A 25,812-nucleotide genomic window follows, 5' to 3' on the forward strand; every position below is an offset into this window, starting at 1 on the left:
AAAACGCAGTCTTTGATTAGCCTTCCCCACAACATTTTCTATGTGTTTATTCCAATTTAAGTTTTTCGTAATTGTAATATCTAGGTATTTATTTGAATTTACGTGTTTTAGATTAGACTGATATACCGTGTAAACGAAGTTTAATGAGTTACTTTCAGCAATCATGTGGATTACCTCACACTTTTCGTTATTCATGGTCAACTGCTACTTTTCGCACCATTCAGATATTTTTTATAAATCGTTTTGCAGTTTGGTTTGATCTTAAAAGTTGTTTTTCATTGTTACATACACTGAAAAGATGACTTTACTAGTCGATAAACGACAGCTTCATCTGCAAACAACCTGAACGGCTGTTCAGATTGTCTCTCAAATCGTTTATATAGATAAGGAACAGCAAAGGGCCTATAACACTACCTTGAGGAATGCCTGAAATCACTTCTGTTTTACTCGATGACTTTCCGTCAATTACTACTAACTGTGACTTCTCTGACAGAAAATAAGAAATCCAGTCACATAACTGAGACGATATTCCATAAGCATGCAATTTCAATACGAGCCCTTGTGCGGTACAGAGTCAAATGCCTTCCGGAAACCCAGAAATACGGAATCGATCTGAAATCGCTTGTCAATAGCACTCAACCCTTAATGTGAATAAAGAGCTAGTTGTGTTTCATAGGAACGATGTTTTCTAAACCCTTGTTGACTGTGTCAATAGACAGTTTTCTTCGAGGTAATCGTCAGTCACAATTTATATGGTGTCTAGGCAGTTATTTACAGTTCTGTTATTCCAATATGTAGATGGAGTTAACCCAAACAGGCGCTGCTCTTCACATATTTCATGCAACGCCCACTGTTGAGAGAAAGTGTCGACTTGTTCCCGTTATAAACAAAGGACTTAAAAGCGAAACTTTAGGAGCCCATTCGACTAAGTGTTCCGAAATTAGTCTCTTGCGGTATTTGTCCTAGCATTATATATAAAAAGGGACAGCAAAACACAAGGAAAATAAGTACTCCACCAGCGACTGAGCAGCGCTTTTGCATGACGGAAGCACTCAGCGCGGGCCAGGGCGGTGGTGTCGCTGTTGGTGTATTTGTTATTTCCCGTGTGTCACGACGACTATCCGCTGTACAGCCTCGTCCGGCTCTGGAGGACCTTTTTTAATGGAACCGCTTGATACTCACATGGACGGGGATCAGGACTACAGAGGAGGTGGTCAAGTGTCTCCCATTTAATCCTTTCAGTTTAGGCTGCTCTCCCAGGTCGACTGGCGAATCGTGACCAGCAGGTAACGTGCCGCACGTTCCACAACGATGGATTTCCACAGAGATGCTGCCCTTTACACATTTTTCATTCTCCGATGGATGTCTACCGGTGTTTGTCCTTCAGCAGCCGAGAAATGAATAACTTCACGTTCGTCCCATTCGGACTCATATATTAATAATGTCGTCATAGTTCGCGATTCCGTATTTACCGCACATATGTCGGAAAGACAAGAATGCCATACCAACCTGTTACCTACATGTCGGTGTTTACATACCCTCGTTGTAGTAGCGCTACGTTGCATATATGCTGCAGCAATGCATCCACATGGAAACTTCTTGATCACCCCGTTTTAATGTGATTAGGGCCAAGTGACGTGAACGTGACATCCAGCTGGAATATGCCGTCGTCGTTGGGGAAGACATTATGCCTGAAACAATGCCCACATTAACATCCAGGGTAGTGCAAAGCTGTCATCGTGTCATAGATTACAACGAAAACCGCCATGAAAGTAAAGTACAGTATGTGTGAATAGCAATAGACTCCAGGAAAATATGGATAAAACGGGGTGTAAAGGAAAGTTGCATATGTAGTTCATCTATGGCTGAAAAGTTAAGATATTCCAACAGGAGTTCTTGAATGTTGTTCTGAAAGTAGTGGATGTGTTTGCTAAATTCGTAGTGCCTGAACGCCCTTCAGTCTCTGGAAGATTTGTACCCGGCGTATAAATTAGTGTAAAATATCCACTCTCAAAGTATAGAAGCATGACGTACTTTCTGTTCGGTGACAGGACGCATGGGTCTAAATGAAATTTATGTGGCGGAAGTAGCTGCCAATGGTGTGGCGAATCATCACTCTCAATTCGTTCAGTGTTCCATCCACCTGCATGCTATCATCTAGTTGTTGAGGCTCAGAGTCACGCATAAATGGAAGACAAATGGGTGAAAATCACAAACAAGATACACGTCTGGTTAATTCCACAACTCAGCTGAGGCGTACCTCCTTCCAACCGCACAGACAGTATGTGGCCCCTCTCATTCGTCTTCGCACTGGACACAGCCCTCTCACGTATGGCTTCTTGCCCTGCCGAGAAGACCATCCAGCGTATGGCGATTGTGCTTTACAGATCAGGATGTGCCACCGTTTAGTAGATTGGATTTTGTTTTCAGACAAGCGTGCGGGCGGACATTGCCGTAGTGAAACGTAAACCTATGATAGCGTGCCACAAAGTGTGATAAAACGTGTGGGGTAAAATATTGTGGACGTAGCACTGCGCTGTAATAGCGTCAATAGTGTCACGGATGTCATCCAAAACGATTCAGCTACGGCCTGGAATCTCACTGAAAGACTACAATTGTCTTCGGTGATGAATCCTGTTTCGAACTGAGCCGCGATGACCAGCGAAGACATTCCCAGAGAGGCCCCGGAGAAAGGTGGGGCACCGATATGACTGTCGGCCGCCGTACGGCCGGCCATGAATGAGCGATGGTCTGGGCTCCCATTTCACTTCATAGTAGTTACCCTTCGTTGTCACTCGCCGCACCCTTACAGGACAGCGGTACGCGAAAGATATTCTTTGTCCAGTTCTCTTGCCCTTCATGGCAAGCCGTCTTCGGTCTGCCTGCCTGGCTCTGCTTTGAATCTCGTGCGCTTTGAACGCACCAATCAGAGGCCGCGCAGCGACAGGCTGCACCGCGTTCAATGTCACCCACCTCTATCCAGCGCGGCAACCAGTGCTGCCAACTTTAAAAAGATAAATCTAACACTCCAGTCTGTCACGACCAATAACTGGCAGTTGTTGGTTGGAGTGCTGACACATTATATGTGTATCCAGCAATGCTGGGTGTGTTACGTATGGGGCTAATATCAAACTGTACCGCATTAAAAACAGCCTGAAGATGACTCACTGAAGCGATGAAGCTGGTGGAAACAAAATAAAACAAATCGTAAGGACGGCTGTAGGTGTTTTATTTTGCCACGATAGTAAACGGCCGTCGTTCCAGAGACCTCCTGCCAAAAGGATGGCCATACAAAATTTCTACAGTGACTCTTTCTTGTAAAATGCCTTAAATTATTAGTTATGTCATTTTATGTTCCTAACATGTTTTTTTTCTGTTGAATTTCAGTACCCTTTTCTGAAAATGGAAATGCAATTCAAATAATTTTAAAGCCCACTAAAACGCTCTTTGCGAGTTGTGGAATGCTTCTGACGTCACTCGCAACCTCGCTGCTCCTACAGCCATACTGCTAAATCACAATGATGACTTGTTTTGGAATTCGTTTTCCAGAATATGGGTTACAGATGGTGTGTAATACTACACTCTAGAAATACGTCTACAAAAACTCCGAAAAATTGTTTCTGAGTGTTACACACACTGAGAAGATGGGAAAAATGTGGTTACACTGTACCGGCAATTTGCCACTATGTCGACGACAAGTTACCTAATGTAGTTAAAAATGTGTTGCACTGAGAAGTTAATATTAATTTACCTCCGAGATCTTCTATCAAAGTGTTACAAGGAAGGATAGCGTCATACAACGTAATTAGGCTCGTAGTGAAAATTGTCCTTTTATTCAACTTCACATACATGGTTCGGTAGCTCAGTTGTTACAGCAGTAGACCGTTGAAGAGACTAAGTTAATGTCAGCAGATCTCTGGTACGAGTCCAACAGGGAAGAGAATTTTAACTTCATTGGAAAGCGACACAATAGTCCTTTCATATGAAAACCACATCATATCTACAAAACTTCACCTCACCAAGTACAAGCAGTATATTATTGTCCTTGTTCTGCTGTATAAATGGGCTTACATTTGCAGTCGCTGTTCACACCTGTCACGTTAAAAAAAATCCTAGTTAATATGACCACACACTGTTTACTCTACAAGAGACATTGATACTATTTTATCTTGGTACTGCCCACCTAGGATACTTATTGGTTAAACTTTTGATATTTCGTCATCTTACATAAAGATGAAATAAGTCTGCTTAGACAATGACGTTAGTATACACTCACAAACATCACAGCACTTACGTTTGTGTTATCTGCACGTTGTGTATGCTTTATATCTCTCCGTATAGAAGATCTCACCGTCCTAGATTTCGGTGTACTGTAAACGTATGGTGATATGTTCACTACTAGCAAATGCTGTCCAAAAAAGTGGACTGTTTGTTCGCAAAGTGAATGCTTTTATCCCCTGTTGTTGATTGCTCACACTGAGATTAATGTGAATCACACTAACGGCTGCTGTAATCAGTTGTTGCTAACGCTATTTTTGTGTTTCGGTAAAACATCTTAAAAATATATGACCTTTCAAGGAATCGAACATGTGACTTCTTTGCCCACAGTAAGATCCGCTATCCGTGGTGGCCCCGAGCTCCAGCTAACTGTAGTATTTCTGCTGAGTGTCTTCTAGAGAGGAAATCAGAACTAAGATTGGCCAAGAACAGTTTTATTGTGCTTTGGGCCGTAGAAAATGAATGATAATCGACAATTTATTTATAGTGTACGGACCCATTTGAAAAAGTTCTACAATATCTTGGTTTGGAGTGAGTTTAATGATGGCTCATAGAGTGGGGAGAAGAGTGTCCGTCTTTGCCTGTATCGCCGAGCTCCATCGGTGGAGCATAAATGCATCAACTTGGAGAAGTTTTCCATCAGCGTTCACAAAATTACTTCCCATTGGTACTTTAAAGCTGTAACTACGTTTTCCATGACTATTCAGCTAAACTGTTTGCAGAAAAAGTACGTAACAACCTCACAGCTTCGGCTAAAGATCCAATAACAAACATATAACTTCGTCTTATTCCTAGTCCGTGACGTCATCATTGTTTTCGATCTCGTAGCCAAATGTTGATATTTAACGATTTTTAAGCTTTGATTTCATAAAAATAACAAATACTTTGTGTGAAGATTGAATTTTCATCAGTCAGAATAACAACAATCCGAGATATATTTTCAACAGAGGAAAATAGCCTTTTCAGAACGTCTGGAGCACTATGGACAGGGACATCCAGTTCTGACGATCTGACGCTCCGACTGGACAGAATGTGGCATCATGTCCGTCAGGAGATATACAATAATCTGTCAATAAATGCCAAGTCGGATAACTGCTTGCATAAGAACCGGAGGTGGACCAATGCGTTGTTGACTTTCTAAATTTGTGAAGCTCTTTCTCTCTTGAATAAATCATCCAGTTTTTTATAGTTTTATTCATTTCTTTCTGTACACGTACATCACATCCGCCGACTTCCGTCCCATTCCGACGACTGCTTCGTGGTGCGTCGTTTTTCTTTCATAGAGTGTATAATACTTGTGACACCTGGAGAAATATTTTATAAAAGTGTCCATTAACAACAACTTTGAAGACTAAACAACACTAAAAGACTATAGAAATAAAAGGAATACCGACTACAATGCAATATTCTGTAGTATCATACAGAGACAACATCTAGTCCACTGCCATTAGTAAATCAAATTTTCCAGTCGTCCAGAAACCTTTAACGACTGTTTTCATTTATTTTGGTGCGTTTCGACAAATTGTTTATGTTTTCTACGTCGGTATAAAATTTTCGAAGTGGATATTCTCCCCGGAAGCACTCTTCCGGAACTACTCCCGTGATGTGTAGTTAGTATTGTTTTCTTCACAAAGGAAGAGGCATGTGTGCGTGCGCATACTCATCTGTCAGATATATTTCGACGGTATCTGCGAGAGCGAAACGAACAACAGCGCCGCCTGCGACGCGGGACCATAAATCCCAGAGCAATATCAGTGAGTGATACGTTCTGTTCACCGAGTCTGCTGATGCGGAAGAGCACTCGCGATCTGTGTTTGTGTTTCATGTGGTGCGATGTTTGGGAACGTTACCGCCCGCCTGCACACATGCTGCTCTTAGTGAACACAAAAGGCGAAGGACAACCGCACAGAGATTATATTTGCGCGGAGGAGAGGTCTAGAAGTGAAACAACGAAAATGTTCATTAATATGCGTTCATAAACACTTTGTACTTCATCAACAACTTGCCATTACATAAAGCATTTCGTGAACGTGCTCGTGCCCTGCAAATTCCGGAATGAAAATATTCACCAGACTGAACGTTGGTTTGAATGTTGCAATGACTTAGTGTTCATCGCTCTACTGCTTGTTGCGTGTTGTTGCTATCGTCTCGCTGTAACAAAAAGGTGGCGAGACACGCAGAAAACATTCCTCACATATTGAGGAATAAGATGTGTTACATGGGTATATGTCGGAAAACACTGTTTCCATGTAAAAGCATATTTTCTACTTGTCTTCATAATTACATTTGTCATGGGAAACAAACAGAAACAGAAAGTACAAGTAGTAGTTGAAATGTTTTCTTACATGAGGTGTTCAAAATACCCCCTTGGTAGCGTTTTTTTAGACTAGCTTTCTGGTTCAGTGGCGGTATCCGTTGTTCCAATTGTAAGATGGTAATTTGGCATGTGGCTCACTTTATTGCTTGCGTTGACATACAAATAGCTTCATTGCTCTACTAACATCACGAACTAGCACGAACTGTTCACCGTTTGTGAAGGAAACATAATCAACTGTTTAGTGTTCATCAGGGATTGTGTCAGCACGTAGCACTATCTGTATGGTGTTCCTCACGGACTTGGTTTCCGGTACAGAATAAGTTTACTCGGGTGCGGAGTTTGCTGACAGTCTTTTGCTGTACGGATTAGCAGACCGTAACGTTTGTATCTGGAGAGGACTTCAGTTACGACTAATGACATTTGAAGGAACTGAATGCTGCCTTAGGGAGCATGGAACGCTTACGCCTACTGATTGAGACGTGTTGAATGGAGGAGAACAGGTCAAGTGGAAGAGGAATCAGAGATTAAGTGCGACGGCGAGTTGCTGCTTGTCTCCTTCGTATGAAGGGCATTTCGAGCAATATATTTAATTAAGCGGTCATTCTGTGACGGTATGTTCTTCTGTTGTACGTTTCTCGTAATTAATGTGTTGAGGAGTTGTAGAAATTCAGCTCCAACAAAAATTTAAGCATTTGTTGACCGATGTCCTATAAAATATTTACTTCCTTGTTTCCCGATAGTTTGGCCATACATATTTGTTATGTCCTGTTGTAGGGCAAGCTGTTTAGCATAGAATTCTAACTGCAGGGCAACTTTACAGTTTGCATGTGAAAAAATAGTTGGAAGCAGCGGTAAAATTGTAAGATGTCACAAAAGATGCATAGAGTAAGATAAGCCGGGGTCGAGAATTTAACCTTTCGTTTACGTGATAATCCATGATATCACATTAACAATTTTTACAGTGCAGTCAGTCGTGGAATCAGTACTAGTGAAGTATGCGAATATAAATTACCAAAGTGTTACTAGAGTAATTCTGAGTGTTTTGGCATTTATACTCAATGCACACATTCCGAAGATCATCAAAGAGCATCTCGCCTGACAAGAAAAGGCGTTTGCAAATAACGCGCTTCGTCAAGAAAATGGACAACTCGTGTTTCGCACCCTTACGTAATGTTATTTTCATGACTATTTCTAGTTTCTCCTCATTACAGAGGCTCATCTCTAACATAACAATTTAGTCGGATATTACTATGCGAACAATATATTCAAAATATTTCTCCAGGTGTTTCGACCTTGTGTGTCCTATTCCTCTGCGCCCATTCTCCTCATTGTATGCCGTACTTTTTGGAGCAACGTCCACTTCTTCTTCTCCCCTCCACTATCAATTTTGGTATTTTGGCTTCCTCCATTCGTCGTACATGCCCGTACCACTGTAATTTCTTCCTATTCATTACGTCATATATTTTTTCTTTTATTTCCATTATCTTATTACTCCGGTTTTTCTTATCTTCTCTTTCCTGGAGATTTTTGCCGATCTTCTCCAGAAGTCCATCTGTAGAGCTTATAATTTTTTAATGTGCTTGAGTTTAATTGTCCAGGTCTCCATTCCGTACAGAACCACACTATCTAATATAGATTTGTATATTAATTTTTTAGTTCTTCTCATTACATTCCTGCTCCATAAGACTAAGTTAATCAACCCTAGGACCTTCCGTCCGCCACTAACTCTTTTTTTGATTTCTGACTTTGATTTTCCCTTGATTTCTAAAATGGATCCCAAATAACAGAAACTGTTTATCTCTTTGATTTTCTTCCCTTCAAAGTATAGCTCATCTGAATCATTAATCAAGTATTGTGTGTTTCGGTAATTAATCTTCAAACCCCAAGTTTTATATGCTACTGCTAGTTGATTGCACATACAGTTAGCATCCTTCCCATATTGTGCTAAGACTACTTGATCATCAGCAAATAATACATGATGTAGGTAAACTCCCTCTCTTATTTCTAATCCCATACTATTACATTTACGAGACTATGTTCTAAGGATAATACCTATATAGGTTTTCAATACTGATGGTGACTTGGGACAGCCCTGTAAAAGGTCTTTGCTTGTTCTAATTTTCTGTGAAAGTTTATTATCAAAATCTGTCGTAATGTGAAAATATGTTTTAATTCCTTTCCCAAAAATTCTCATTAATGCGTTTGTAACACAAATTCCTCGATAGTTTAAACAAATTTTGCGATCCCCTTTCTTAAATATGGTATTAATGTAATCTAGCTTTGTCTCGTTGGATATTGAATCTCCATGTATCATTTTGTTGAAGAGCTTTATCAGTTTCACGATTTTGTCACCACCATATTTCAGACACTCCAGATTGATATTGCCTGGTCCAGGTGATTTACCATGCTTTCCTGTTTACAACGCCTGAACACTTTCTAAAATCTGGACCTCATCATGTTCATGCCAATTTTCTTCCACTGTTCCATCTTCTAGATATTCTTCTGTGTCCTCATTTAATAACCAACCAATGAAGGAACGCATTTCGTTTTTCTCTAATGAGGACCTCTATTTCCTGTGACCACCACTCTGTTGTTGCTATGATTTTCACATTAGTTTCATATAGTCACATATTTCCTCTGTACGTCCTTCAACTGATTCAACCAGTTTCCTTTCCATCCTGGCCGGCAGGAGAGTTCTGATACTTTCGTCTTGTAGGCTGTCAATATTAAAAGGTAAATTTTCATCTTTCTCAGTCAGGTTCGTTTTATTTATGTTAATTGCATCATCATTTGCACTCTTCCATGGGCAATAAGATTTCAGTTTTACAAGATAGTGATCTGACCTACACTGGGCTCCTCCACACTTGGCTCCTGTGTAAGACCTGACGTCTACTGCCTTGCAACTACTTCTTTGCTTAGTGATAATATAATATTTTATAGAACGAAGTTCTTTAGTGTTCTCTTGCCAAGTATATTTATGATTGTCCTCGTGTTTGAAAAATGTGATGGTAAATCGGATTGTTCACAAATTGCGATCAGTCGTTCCAATTGTCATTATACACATCCTCTCCATGTTTTCCTACTAGTCTACAGTATTCTCTAATTCCTACTCTTCCATTCATGTCTCCCATGAATGTCAGTTCCTTTCTTCTTGGGATTGTTTCGGTAGTCCCCAGAGGGTGGCTCACTTTCTCCCTATCTTTTGTGTCGTTCGTGGGTGCATACACGCCAGTACTCACAACTTCCCTAGCAAATGATGTCATTTCAACAGTTATAATACGTTGATTGATGACTGTCCAGTTAGTGATTCTTTTTTTCTATGATTTATTTATCATAATGGAGACTCTTTCTTTGGCTCTTGCTGCTTTTGATACCTCACTCCAAATATGTAATGTAAGTGTTTTAACAGGGTTGTAACACGTTTTATTGTATCGGACTCTGGGGAGATAATTGCAAACTCAGAAAGCCTGTACTACACTCGATAGAATTTCCCGTATCACATCCAAAACTTTATCCTCAACACTATATAATCATTAATATTAAACATCGATAGATCCAACAAAGTGTAATACAAGATAGAAAGAGATTCTAGAGTGAAGGTGCGGCCATTCCCCTGATTTCCCTCCGTTGTAAGAAGTGGAACTTTAACTTCATGTCTAGGTAGGCACGTGTCTCTCAGGTTCAGCTGTTTCAGCCTTCTGGAAGTACATAAAACATAATTTAACAGTTCTAAAATCATACAGTTTGGAACTTGGTTGTCTTTCGGTAACCATATATTAGAATCAATGGAGAAATAACACAGCCAACAGGTTGCAAATAATTGTTCAATACATTTACCTATGTTCGACACCTAAGGATGTCTCTATCAGAAAGGTATTGAGCATTTGCCTGTAATTTTTAGTGGTTTTCATGGCAAAATCAGCTTCACTTGTGAATTACAAAATAATGATAGTCAGCTTCCGTACTTGGATCATAGTACTGGCTTTGACAACAACATGCTTTCTTTCGGTATTTTTCGAAAAACCACTAATATAGATCAGATGGTGACAGCTACTTCGGTGCATACTTACCCCAAAAAAAGCATTTTTTCATTCCGCCTTTCATCGTGAAGTTTCTGCACCTTGTTACCAGAGAAGCTTAATGATGGGATGAATTTAATAAAAACTCTTTAATTGAAATCATCTTCAGAGATAAAACCGACGCTATAGTCAATACTTCAGGCTTCAGTGCTCTTGCTGACAGTAACGACTGTAAAAATGTTTTGCGATTCCTTTTTTATGCCCTATTTCTTATGGAACTTGTCGTCTTCTATTTAAAAAATAAGGACGTAAAGTTGCCTTTTCCACTAACAATATCTCACAGTAAAAGCTTGTTCACGATCTTAAATTCTCAGTTGAAGAAATTTCCATTTTAGATAGAGAAAACAAAGGTCAAATTTCGACTTACTAAAAGAGCTGGGAATATTCACGCATAATTCTAAGAACGATGGCCTCATCGTCAACGAACAGTTACAATTACCTACTTTTTATTCCAATGGCTTTAATTCACTAGTCGCTCATTTTTGATTTCTTTAGTTTTTTACTACGTTTACCTGACTCTAGTTCGGAAACATACTTTATTCAAATCGGATATAGATGTGTACTACTAAAGTTTCCTTCATACAAATCCTTATACTATGCAGCAGTTTGTGTACATACTTTATAATACTCTGTACTTAACGTAATGGGCATTGCACTAAAGCCTAATAAATGGCTCTTGGTAGTACTTAATTTTCTTGGGTGCTTCGTATTTTCAAAAATACATTAAGCTCTCACCTTTGAATTTTCTTTTTTGTAGTTAACTGTCATTTACTTCGAGTGATTCTGTTGTAATGTCTTAAATGTGCATATGTCACTGTCCACGCCCGACGGGCTGCAGTATTTGGGTATTGTTTTCGTAGCAGCAATGTAAGCCACTAGGCCGCTCTGTCTGATGTTCCTTGCAAGATGTACGTACCAAAGGCTAGAAAGTTTTCAGTTTTAAATTTTTCGCTTAAGCATATCTGCTTTAAACTTTGGCTATTGCTTTCTCGCAGTGCAACTTTACGTAAGTAACCTATCAGTATTATTACTTTTTCATATTGGTTAATGTTTCTGTGAATCTTATTTTTCTGTGTGTAACTTTATAGGGCTTATAAATTTTCATTCTGATGAAGAGATCCTTAGAGGTGTCGACACCTAGGATAATGTATTAAACAATTATTTTGCAGTCGACTGGATGTGTTATTTTCCATTGTAATTCTAAAATGTTCATAAGACGTTCTAATAATTAAAAAATTCAAATATTTTAATATACCACTTTGATGCGAGTATGCCTCAGAATCTCTATTTATGAGCTATGCGTGGGTTAGAATGAACACGATGCGATGAGGCATGTGGAATGAGTTATAAAATTAGTGAGCACAGCGGGGCAACACACAAAACGAGCCATGAATATACTACAGTCCCGGTATCCGACACAGTATCAAAGGGGGCCTCGTGTTAGGTATGCTTGAGGTTGGTTGGTCGAATCATGCAGTTAGTTACAAAGCACGTTGGGTATTGCGGTTCCACCAGGCGCTGAATGCACGTGGACACCTATACACGTCGATAACGTTCCGGCTGACCTGGTTTGCTCATAGCAATGGGAGGGCAGCGTACTGAGCTACGAAGAGTGTGATCTGCAGACATAGCACGTGCGCTTCAGATACAAGCTGTGGAAATCACGCAGTCAAACTGATGTATTAAATGATGTTAGTTGTAAAATTCTTATAATTAACCTACTGCAGCTTTGACGTGTTATCTTTCTTTCTCTCTGATACCGTTACGCATCTACCTTCCGGGGTTCAAAGCAACGTTAAAGCTCTTCCGCAGCCGCTCTTTGAAACAGCTGTGTGATTTTGGCTTTCACCTTTTCCAGAGACTGAAAAGCTGGTACCTATCTACGCAGCTTCAGTTTGAAGAAAGGTAAAAGCCACATGGAGCGTATTGTGGCGAATATGTAGCGTGTTCTAGTAAAGAAAAGCCCTCCTTTCTAAAAATTGTTTCACTGAGAAGATTTTAAAACTTCTTCTGCTTCTGATTCACCAGTCTTCCTGAGATTAGGCTTTTTTATGATCGCTGGGGGGCTACGGCTTGAATGTGGAGTTCATTAAAAAAAGGAAAAAAAACCTGCTTCAAGTTTAGGATTGCACAGACGTGTCTTTCCTGTTTTTAAAATTAGGGCAGTGAATTGATAGACTGTTTCCTATAACGTCATATTTGAAAATACGTGTTTCGTTACTCCTGTCATCACACAAACATCGCATTGGTGTAATGACAGCGTCTCACATTTGTTTCACACTCGTGTCATGACTTGTGACAGCCCATAATTTATTTAGTGGACAATGGTACCTGTGTTCTCTATCAATCATGCACTATTGCTCTGCATTAGAGGTCTTCAAGATACCTCGACAGAATAAAATAATGACGTCTTATCGTAGTCGGAAAAATTTTAACCGAATGGCAGCAAATCCAGAAACTGGCAGTACAGTGGACGTATTGGTAGGACACTAGATTTGGAAATTGGTTAAAGCTGGAAAGATACACGAAAGCGCGAAATACCAATTATGCCAATATGTGTATATATGTATGCCGTTAAAATGCATCCCTTCTTACTGAAACAAAGTGTGCAATGTAAAAAATTACCTGCATTACCTTAAGTGGAGGTCTTCATCCGAAAAGCTCTAGAGCGAGAGCTCATCCCAGTGTCAAAAACTAGCCTGTACCCTAAAGTATTCATACGATCTGAATTATTTCGCATTCATGAGCTATTGCTTTCAGACATTGCCTGCAGGCTTTTAGGCTCTCAATTATAGGTCTGTGCTGTGTGGTGAGAGGATTGGGGAGGGGGGTTATAAGTTATAAGAAATCCACTCCAGATGCGAGACCAAAACGTTTAGTCAGAGGAAACACATTTTGCACTGCCCTCTGCGTGCACCTACAGTAAATATTCGGCTGACCTCATATTTTATTGCATTTCTCAGCCTGCCTTGAGAAACGCACACTTAAATTTCTGCCAAGTCGGTGACTGTAAGTTGACTATATACCGGGTGATCAAAAGTCACTATAAACTTGAAAACTGAACAAATCACGAAATAATATAGATAGATAGGTACAAATTGACACACATGCTTGGAATGACATGGGGTTTTATTAGAATCAAAACAGTACAAAAGTTCAAAAAACGTCCGACAGATGGCGCTTCATCTGATCAGAATAGCAATAATTAGCATAACAAAGTAAGACCAAACGTGATGTTCTTTACATGAAATGAACAATATGTCCACCATCATGCCTCAAAAATAGCTGTAGTTGAGGAATAATGTTGTGAACAGCACTGTAAAGCTTGTCCGGAGTTATGGTGAGGCATTGGCGTCGGATGTTGTCTCTCTGCATCCCTAGAGATGTCGGTTCATAATGATACACTTGCAACTTCATGTAACCCCAAAGCCAGTAATGGCACGAACTGAGGTCTGGGGACCTGGGAGGCCAAGCATGACGAAAGTGGTGGCTGAGCACACCATCATCACCAAACGACGCTTACCAGAGGTCTTTCACGCGTCTTTTTTTGTTTTAATAAAACCCCATGTCATTCCAAGGATGTGTGTCAATTTTTTCCTCTCTATCTACATTATTCCGTGGTTTATTAAGTTTCAAGTTTATACTGACTTTTTGATCACCCGATACTTTCGGAAACCTCAGCACGTTAGGACTTGTCTGCATAGTGAAATGTTAAAAAAATACAGCGAAAAAGTGGAATGACTGGAATAACATTATTTGTGAGTATCGGTACTAATTTGACAGTATTCAGAAGAAACCCTAAAATGTTGTACTTCTGTGTCACATTGCTGCAGTCAGGATAGTTTATTAAAGCTGTACGCTGACAGAACATAGTTAATCGTAACCGGGATTGGCTGTATGGTCTACGTGTACCTCATCAGACAAACTTCAGAGCGTTGTAAACGGCACATAAAAGCTGTTCCGTACGTTATTCGTTGGTTGACACCAATTATTAGCTTTTAAAAGAGTTATATGTTAAGCCACAGGGATAAACATGTATCTACCGCTAACTTTGTTCACTCGTGGACTTGTGATTTGTCATACACATTTATCATACATTTTTACTATGCAGTTGGGTATTATCCACGTTAAGCGGCTAATCCCAACTGCTTATAGTAAGGTATAACGCTAGGTGTCATTACCTACGATATGTCAGCGCCATATGGAATTTATGCTCCACCTCAGAATGCGCTCTGTACTGCAAGTTCGGGAGACTTTATCGTAAGATTTAGGAACTTGTACTGTGTTCGAACGGTAGGAAACGCTTCAGGGACAAAAACGGCATAATATGCAGGAAGCTAAGTCTCCAGATGGCAGTGTTTTTACATCGTCACCCTGTTAACTCGTAGCAGTTTGCCTTCCGCTGCAGAGCTAATTATTTTGAAGTGCAAATTACTAACCACATGTGATATTTGTTCGTATGTAGATAAATATCAGTGCACAACAATGGAGTAGCATGCGGAACCTTTTCTTTTCAGTCAAGTCCCATAATGCACTGAAACAGAACATAAATTCGATTCATAGCATCAAATATTTGCCTTGATACATTGCCTGAAAAAAATACAAGATTGGTGATCTTTTACATGAGTTCGAAATTTAGCGTGAACTTCAATGCGTGATATCCTGTCATAGAGGTCACAGTACGTAGTAATTGACGGAAAGTCATTGAGTAAAACAGAAGTGATTTCTGGTGTTCCCCCAGGTAGTGTTAATGGCCCTTTGCTGTTCCTCATCTAATTAAACGATTCAGGAGACAATCTGAGCAGCCATCTTAGTTTGTTGGCAAATAAAGATGTCTTTTATCGGCTAGTTAAGTCACCAGAAGATCAAAACCAATTGAAAAACGTCTTAGAAAAGATATCTGAATGTCGAGAAAATTGGAATTTGAATCTAAATAATGAAAACAGTGAGGTCATCCACACGAGAGTACAATCGAATCAATTAAGCTTTGGTTACACGATAAATCAGTCTAATGTAAACACCGTAAATTCGACTAAATACCTAGGAATTACCATCACGAACAATTTAAACTGGAAAAAACTCGTAGAAAATGTTGTGGGGAAGGCAAACTGAAGACTGCGTTTTATTGGCAGGACACTTAGAAAATGTGACAGACTGCATAAACTAAGCTTGTCCGCTTCTTTTAGAATACTGCTGCGCAGCGTGGGATCTTTACAAGATAGAGCTGATAGAACATCAAGAAAGTTCAATGAAAGGACGCACGTTTTGTACTATCGCAAAACAGTTGAGAGATTGTCCCTGAAATGATACTGGATTTGGGGTTGGAATCTTTAAAACAAAGACGTTTTTCGTTGCAGCGGAATGTTGTCACGAAATTCCAATCACCAACTTTCTTCTGAGAATGCGAAAATATTTTGTTGACGCCGACCTACAGAGGAAGGAACGATCATCAAAATAAAATAAGGAAAGTTAGAACTCCCACCGAAAGATTTAGGTGCTGCGTGAGATTCGAATAATAAAGATTTATTCTGAAGATGGTTCTATGAGCCCTCTACTAGGCACATGTGATTTGCAGAGTATCCTTGTGGCTGTAGATGTAAATGTAGATGTAGAGTACGCTTCAAAAACCAACGTCGATTGTGATGCGATGATGGCTTATGCCACCTGGGGGATAGTAAATGTAATGTAATGATTTTTGTTTCAGAGGTCCCTGTCAAGAGACAGCTTAGTGCCACAGTTACCATGGCGCAATATGTATCTCTCATTTAATAAGGAATGTTCACAGCGTGAAGGCTCAGTGTGGAGAAAACTTGTAAAGGAAGTAGACATCCATGTCAAGGAGACGCACTCATGTTTCCTTCATTGAATCGAGTGACTTTTAAAGTGGGCAAAGTATTGCCTTCCGAATGGCGAGATGGTCCCTTCGGAGAACTGCCACACAAGATGGAGGTGCTGCGTCAGCTGTACAGCGACGGTGAACATTCTCACATCCTTAGACGAGGTTCTGGACATCCATGGTGCACAGACGTCAGGATCGTCGTACTGGTAGGGCAGCAATGGCAGATAGTACAGCTACGGTAGGACCGATAACAGAGCTGGTGAGCAGCACAGACGGCAGTCGGAATCGTCTTAATGTAAGGCAGCAGTGGTAGATAGTACTGCTACGACAACACAGATAACAGGGCTTTTGAGACAGGACGCCTCAAGACGAATGATTGCGAACTGATTATTTGCATACTTACTACGGGTACACACACCTTTATCACTTTATCCACTCACGCTACACCATTGACGTCACGGCTCACTTGGAAGACGTAATGACGCACCGTGGTCTTCAGAGGTGAAAGCACTTTCTGCGTGCACACAAATAATAGTTGTTTCCAAGTACCTCGTAGACCTGTTGAGCGCTGTTTCATGTAGTTCATTTGTCCTAGAAGCAATGGCCCCATCCCTTTCAGTCAGGGTTAAGACAAGCGAGAGCCCTTGTTCACCTTGGTGTTTCTAGAGGGGACGCTAACATGCGCTCTGACCTGCAAAATGATGTTACACACGTGCTGTTTATTTTCCTGTAACAGGAAGGTAATGTGTTGTTCCAGCAGGATATTTCTCATCCATGCACTGCCTGTGAATCTCAACTTAACTGCAAGATGTGCGGGAACTTTCCTGGGCTGCACAATCTCTGGACTTGCCACTAATCGTGGTTTTGTGGGATGTGATGGGGCGAGAAGTGACGCGTTGAACTCGTCAGTCAACATTTCCTGCAGAACTACGTGAACAGATCGAGGAGACGTGGCATAACATATCCCAGGACAATATTTGCCATCTGTACGATTGGCTGGATTTCAGAGTAAGCGCCTGCATTTCCACCCGTGGAGACTACGCTACATAGTATTATTGGAGTTTCAGGATGGAATGATACCGGGTACCACAGAACAACTGCTTGTTTTGTTGATCTGTAACATATTAAATTCTTTTACTCCACATGCCACAATAAATCTGGAGTGAATTCGAAATATTTAAAAAGGTCTACTAATTTTTTTTCCGGCAGTGTGTTACCGACAGAGAAAAATGTACACCAAGTACCCTTCATCATTTTGCACAACAGACCAATTGGGGTATAGTGGATGTTTACAACAAACATACTTGTTAAACCATTCTATTCTTAGAGCAAGCGTTTCTTCACTAGAGTACGTGTGACCTAGACGTATATACAGACAGCCAAGAGAAGACAGTGTTCCTGCAGCTTTCGAGTACTGTCACATTTACGTTTGATAATTGTGATGCTTCTGATCTGCTGTGATTTTCCGTAAGCACTAGCAAATGCTATATCTTCGTTGACAGTATGTAGAATTTCTGTTTTTTACGTTTCTGTAGAGCATCGCCGGCCGCGGTGGCCGTGCGGTTCTTGGCGCTTCAGTCCGGAACCGCGAGACTGCTACGGTCGCCGGTTCGAATCCTGCCTCGGGCATGAATGTGTGTGATGTCCTTAGGTTACTTAGGTTTAAGTAGTACAAAGTTCTAAGGGACTGATGACCTCAGATGTTAAGTCCCATAGTGCTCAGAGCCATTTAAACCATTTTTGTAAAGCATCCCGGCTGGCTGCATGCACTGTGCCAGGTCCGTGACATCCATTGCAAATGTCACATGATTCAATATCATAATAATGAGTGATCATATAAAATTAGGTGTTTTGTGTTCAGCAGTAGTGGTGGCAGTAAAACAACACTACATTCAAATTAATGACAGCATTCCCAAGTCGTTTACAGATACCGTGCACTGTAGTCGCCACTAGGATCTCGAGTGAGTGTATGGATGGTTTCTAAAAATACCGTGCACTGTAGTCGCCACTAGGATCTCGAGTGAGTGTATGGATGGTTTCTAAAAATGTGCAGGATGTGTCAGAATGAATTATACGATGTGCCCAGATGCAGGTTGTAGGTTGATGTTGAACTACTTTGCACTGGTGCACAGTACTTACACCTGCAGGAAGACATCAGTTGAAAGCCTTCCATCAGCATTTACCGAATATCACAACCGCCACTCACATGTAATGGGGCATCCGATGCCCAGCTTGAAGTTTCCTTTGACATTACAAGATGGCTTCCTGGATAACGTGTGTTGTGTTGACTCTCACAGTCCCAAACACACATCAGTCTCGGTAGCTATCACACTCATGTGCTTGGCACATGTTGTATCTGATACATGCAGACACACTTCTTTTAGGAGTGCACAGTGAGTACAGTATTGTCCTTCATACGAAGAGAGAAAAAAATCGTTCTATAGACTGCCTCTGTAGAAGCAATATACATACACACTCCTGGAAATGGAAAAAAACAACACATTGACACCGGTGTGTCAGACCCACCATACTTGCTCTGGACACTGCGAGAGGGCTGTACAAGCAATGATCACACGCACGGCACAGCGGACACACCAGGAACCGCGGTGTTGGCCGTCGAATGGCGCTAGCTGCGCAGCATTTGTGCACCGCCGCCGTCAGTGTCAGCCAGTTTGCCGTGGCATACGGAAATCCATCGCAGTCTTTAACACTGGTAGCATGCCGCGACAGCGTGGACGTGAACCGTATGTGCAGTTGACGGACTTTGAGCGAGGGCGTATAGTGGGCATGCGGGAGGCCGGGTGGACGTACCGCCGAATTGCTCAACACGTAGGGCGTGAGGTCTCCACAGTACATCGATGTTGTCGCCAGTGGTCGGCGGAAGGTGCACGTGCCCGTCGACCTGGGACCGGACCGCAGCGACGCACGGATGCACGCCAAGACTGTAGGATCCTACGCAGTGCCGTAGGGGACCGCACCGCCACTTCCCAGCAAATTAGGGACACTGTTGCTCCTGGGGTATCGGCGAGAACCATTCGCAACCGTCTCCATGAAGCTGGGCTACGGTCCCGCACACCGTTAGGCCGTCTTCCACTCACGCCCCAACATCGTGCAGCCCGCCTCCAGTGGTGTCGCGACAGGCGTGAATGGAGGGACGAATGGAGACTTGTCGTCTTCAGCGATGAGAGTCGCTTCTGCCTTGGTGGCAATGATGGTCGTATGCGTGTTTGGCGCCGTGCAGGTGAGCGCCACAATCAGGACTGCATACGACCGAGGCACACAGTGCCAACACCCGGCATCATGGTGTGGGGAGCAATCTCCTACACTGGCCGTCACCTCTGGTGATCGTCGAGGGGACACTGAATAGTGCACTGTACATCCAAACCGTCATCGAACCCATCGTTCTACCATTCCTAGACCGGCAAGGGAACTTGCTGTTCCAACAGGACAATGCCCGTCCGCATGTATCCCGTGCCACCCAACGTGCTCTAGAAGGTGTAAGTAAACTACCCTGGCCAGCAAGATCTCCGGATCTGTCCCCCATTTAGCATGTTTGGGACTGGATGAAGCGTCGTCTGACGCGGTCTGCACATCGAGCACGAACGCTGTCCAACTGAGGCGCCAGGTGGAAATGGCATGGCAAGCCGTTCCACAGGACTACATCCAGCATCTCTACGATCGTCTCCATGGGAGAATAGCAGCCTGCATTGGTGCGAAAGGTGGATATACACTGTACTAGTGCCGACATTGTGCATGCTCTGTTGCCTGTGTCTATGTGCCTGTGGTTCTGTCAGTGTGATCATGTGATGTATCTGACCCCAGGAATGTGTCAAAAGTTTCCCCTTCCTGGGACAATGAATTCACGGTGTTCTTATTTCAATATCCAGGAGTGTATTTTGATATATTCTGCACTGTACTAAAACTAATCCAGGCTTTAATATGAGTCAATACTGGCAGCTGCAGATTCTCTCTCCATTCAGATGTTGTGGGAGCACTCTAATTGATTTCCATGTGGTGCTGTTTTACCACCGCCATCACCAAACACAAACTACAAAAGCTGCATCATGTCAATCATTTATGTCAGAACGATTAATGTGACTTATGTAATGAACGGCATGGTGATAACACAGTGCATGGAGCCAGCCATTGTCGCTATAGAAAAATACAGCACCAGCCACAAAGGTATTTTACATATGATTAACAGAGACATGACGTTCATTAGTACCTACAGAATAATAGACTAGAGCACACATGGCAAATATCACACAAAATGTCACAATACGTAAGTAAAATACAGGAAAGCTGACATTTCTTCGCTATCTGTATAGGCAGCTAGGTTTCATATGTTCAATAAATGAGACAATTGCGGTGAGCAAAGAAGAACGTAATAAATGAATGTGTTATAAATGTCAATTACACTACAACTTCACAGTCTTGCAACAGGGTGGAGGATAGTTGGTACACATTTATCCCTATTGGTAGAATCACGAGACAAATATTTGATACAATGTACTGAATATATGTTGTCAGATACCTTCAGCCGGGCCGAGCGGTTCTAGGTGCTACAGTCTGGAACCGCACGACCGCTACGGTCGCAGGTTCGATCCTGCCTCGGGCATAGATGTGTGTGATCAGGTTAGTTAGGTTTAAGTAGTTCTAAGTCTAGCGGTCTGATGACCTCGGATGTTAAGTCCAATAGGGCTTACAGCTATTTGAACCTTTTCAGCACCCATGACCGAGAGAGGACTCGAAGCTCCGGCTGGGGGAGGGTGGGGGGGGGGTGGGGGGAGAGGCCGCGCTCAATCCGTGACATGGCGCTTCAAACCACGCGGCGGCCACTCTGCGCGGCCCTGCTCAAGGAGAGAAATATTATATCTCATTTTAGACCATCGAGAAATGGGCGTATCATTGAGCCACTCTGGCTATCCAAGCATGCCTCAAGATCGATACATACGTCCATGTATCTCAGCGCTTATGCTCGCACTGTTAATGATCATAACGTGCAGGCAGGTATTATTTCGTCAGCTTAACACATCCAGACATGGGTACGTCATTTACGGTTACAATGTCTGTTTATTCAGCAGCTACAGTATTTATATCCTTTAGATATGCAAGTGTGCGAGTTTACTATTATATTAAACACACGTTGTAATGTCAAAGTAACTTGCGTTAATATTAACCATCATTTTGTGGAATAAGACTACAGATTGTAATGTCAAAGAATCTTAGGTCAATATTCACAACCATTTTTTTATTCTGTTGTTATTGGCCGTTTCACTACATCGTACAGACGTTGATTCGTAACTGAAATAATAATGAAATTAATTTTTAATAAGTACCAGCATCCTACAGTAGGGATCTGGCAGCACTTAACTGAGGCCGAAACCATTAAAATGCTTGTACCTGACGTCAAGCATGCAGCTAAATTGCCTCACTACGTAGGAGTTTATAACACATAAAAGAAGTGGGCATACAAACAGGCGTGAAACATATATTCTTCAGATATATGGACACAGGTCAGGGACGTCAAAAACGCTGCTAATGGAATAGGTTTTGCTTCACTTTGCAGTGGTGTAGTACAGTTGAGACTTTCAGTTATACAAATAGTAAGAGAGAATAATGTGAGGCGCAATGTAAAATCTTCTGTGTAATTAGCGTTTCCTGACAGGGATAGAAAAGTTGTTGGCTGCTTCGTGAGAGAAAAATGATTTAATAATAATATGAGAAATCCGATACACCCGCAATTAGAGGATGATTATCGTTGGATTCGTTAGTCACACCACAATAAATATTTTTACATTGGCGAGAGAGGTATGAAAGGGTTACTTTCTAGAACCACATCTCACGATTATGGTTAGTTTTACGATCTAGAAAAATAAATTCTATCTTGCTTCACATCGGTATGGACGAGGCAGGCGGCTTCTCTAATGAGCTGACGTAGAGAACACTACACTTCCTTTTGCTTTGACCTCGAAATCGGGACGTTAAAAATTACAAGCTCTTAAAATGGTTAGAATACTCACTCAATTTTTACTTACTATGAAGTGGCCATTTTGGCATACTCTAAGCCGACCTGGAATTAACCTATTTTCACTTACCTCTTTTTACAGGCTCGAGGAACAGCTTAACTCCTTCGTCTTCTCTACAGTATAATCTGCCCCAGGGGTATAAAAATTGTGTACACAGGCTTTTTCACTTGAATTCTTGTTTTTAATTAGTGGGCAGACATGCTCCGATTGCCCAAGTTCTACTCAACACCAAAAAATTAAAGATACCAGAATATGCAAAACAAGTTCAACCTTAATATATTTACTGTTTTTCTACAGTAATCAGAATATTCCTTGTGTCATCGAAATTATTTATTTAAGTCTTCATTAGACAGCACCTTTCAGTCAATTACGACTGATAACTGACTAGACAAACTGTCAAATAGCGATACTGACATGGACAGGTATCTATTCGTCTTTTATAAATCAGCATTTAATTTATACCCCACAGAGGTAACACATTGCTTATGTGATTTTTATGACATGACAACATTCTATGAGCGTTACATAAATTACACAGTCATTTCCGCGTGCACAAGATGCATTGTAATAGTAAATCTTTTTATTACAGACAAGCTGTTGAATAAGTTACTATACTCTATTCAGTAATATGACGACTTGGCCTTAGGTTCCAACTCACAATGAACACGTTCTTAATAAAAATTTTCAAGACCTGAAGATGACGGGAAAGTCAGACGGAACCGGTTGCTGAGAGTAAAGAAATATTAATGCGATCTTGTCTTTAAATGTTAAGACAAAAGTTTAAATCCGACCAGCAATGTCAAAAACAAATTAACGTGCGAAACCCATTATCATGGAATAGCAAATAATGCACACTTTTCAAGGCTTTCAGACTGTATTAGCAAAATCAGTTGCAGCTCAGTTGGGAGCAAGGTACGTTAAATAGCACTGAACAGATTGAACTATACGTTCGACGTAGTTCCGCAGTCCACGTACGTAGCAACAGGCAGTGTCTGGATCGTGGTCACCAAGTGTAATCCTTTTAGATTCATCAGGGGCTGTCCCAAGTGGCAACTGGTGCTGCAATTTCCGTTTGGTCGTGACGAGTGGCCTGACGGTTCCTTAGCTTGATATACGGCGGCTCGCTTCGCCTCCAGCCCGTACATTTCATAAGCCGCGATGCCGATGTAGTGCACTCGTTCACGCAGTGCTCTGTGAAAACGACAGACGAAATTGTCCGCTGGGAGTCCATATTGTGCTCTTGTTGCCAGCCGGAAAATTCCTGCTCGGCGGCCAGACAAGAGACTCCACCACCGGAGCACAGTACGTCAGCAAAAGGCCAAGAATTAGCCACGCCTGCATCATCATCATAATCATCATCATTAGGATTTCTGACATAGCTTTTCCCTCTCCACTACACCCATGTTACTCCTCTCTTCCTGAGATCTTCCTTAACATGGTATGTCCATCTCATTCTAGGCCACCCAATTGGTCTTCATCCCGGTACCTCCATCTCCTAATACTGGCGTGGAGTCGGGTGTATTCGCTTCACATGGCTGAACTATTTCAATCTCAAACACTTATCTCTCCTCTGTAGTCAATGCCACCCGCAGGTCTCTCCTTACATAATCATTGCTGACTGTGTCTGTCCTAGTTTTTTGTAGAGCTGACCAAAGAAACTAAGTAAGGAACTACTGAAAACAGCTCATATCTCTCCTTGCACGCCGTCTATGACGCCGCACATGAAGCCATTGCTTGATAACGGTCAAAAAGCGTAGCCACGTGCAACATCGATAGGAGCCGACATGGCTCGTTAGTGTTTTTACTGCCAACCGTATTCACAGTAATGGGTAAGTGTGAGCCGTACTTTAGTGACAATGGAACCAGTTTTTGTTTTGATAAGGTTATGAAAAGGTTTAACGTTGCACTTCTATGTTTGCAGTCAATACAATAATGGAAGTCTATTATGCTACAAGTGAAACGCTAGACATGGTCTTCCCTCCTATCAAATCTGATCCTCACCTTCCTTTCCCTTCCTCTGTCCTTTTCCTGGGTTTCCTGCCCCCCCCCCCCCACTCCTATCTTGATTTTTTTCCCTCTTCCCCACCTACACTCTCTTTGACTCCTTTCTCTCCCGAGAGTCCTTTTGCAATTCCCCCTCTGCATTCCCCCACTCCCTCTCATGTCTGCCCAGCACCCCCCTTGTGAGTCCTCTCCCTCCCCCACTTCAGTTTTCCTCTCCTCCTTCCTTCCTTTTCCCCTCGTCTGTCTAGGTCTCCGCTCCCCCCCCCCCCCCTCCTCCCACGAATCTGACCTTGGCTGTGGTGTGTCATATTTGCGCCAACTATTTTAGCGCAGTGTTTTAAGTGAGTGTTAAGTGTTGCGCGTCTTTTCCCGTGTTGTGAACAGAAATCATACAGTCACTGGGTGTGATGTTTATATCTTTTGCGAACAGAAACCAGACTGTCGCCATTTGTTTTCAATTATCTGTCTACTATTTTACCTGTCTGCTTCCTATGTATTTAATTAGCATCGCCACTCCTTTCGTTTCGTGTTTTAACTTCCAAAACTTTCCGCCATTTTACAATTTAAGGCACCGGGATGCTCTACAAAAATGGTTCCAATGGCTCTGAGCACTATGGGACTTAACATCTATGGTCATCAGTCCCCTAGAACTTAGAACTACTTAAACCTAACTAACCTAAGGACATCCCTGACCCCGCCAGGAGTCGAACCCGGGAACCCGGGTGTGGGAAGCGAGAACGCTACCGGACGAACACGAGCTGCGGACGCCTGATTTTATTGTTTATTATCTTCTTCTTATGTTTTAAAAATTTTGTAGGCTGAAGAGTGGCATACTAAGCTGTTGCCAGCCCTCCCCTTTGGGGGGGGGGGGGGAAAATTCGAAACTCAATAAAAAAAAAACATGGTCTTCAGTTACTGTCTGATACATGGAATGAAACGTCGGGCTTGCGACCTGTACTTTGAAAAATATCAAAAACGAGAAGCACTAGCAGAGCAGGTATTCGACAAAATTTTCCGACGATTGCAAGCTTCTGGCTCCGCAGCTCCAACGACGACGGATCTTAGCAGACCTCTCACCATTCGTACTCCTGTTGTGGAGGCGCATTACAACAATTGTAGAAATATCCAGGAACTAGAGAACGTAGAGTTTCAGCTCTACTACTATCTCGATTTGTCATCCCGTAGAATGCAAATCTGCCAAAGGCTGTGGCAAAGGTGCAGGTTAAAACTTACTTCTCACTACAGGATACTGTTAACAGACGAGGC

General features: G+C 41.9%; 1 protein-coding gene across 1 annotated transcript in view; it reads left to right on the plus strand.

Moving 5' to 3' along the window:
- Window positions 1-25,812, plus strand: part of LOC126267423 (nephrin-like) — a 1,327,372-nt gene that overhangs the window by 814,563 nt on the left and 486,997 nt on the right. The gene's annotated exons all lie outside the window — the stretch shown is intronic.

Source organism: Schistocerca gregaria, chromosome 4 (genome assembly GCF_023897955.1).
Source record: "Schistocerca gregaria isolate iqSchGreg1 chromosome 4, iqSchGreg1.2, whole genome shotgun sequence".
In the NCBI taxonomy this organism is placed as follows: Eukaryota; Metazoa; Arthropoda; class Insecta; order Orthoptera; family Acrididae; genus Schistocerca; species Schistocerca gregaria.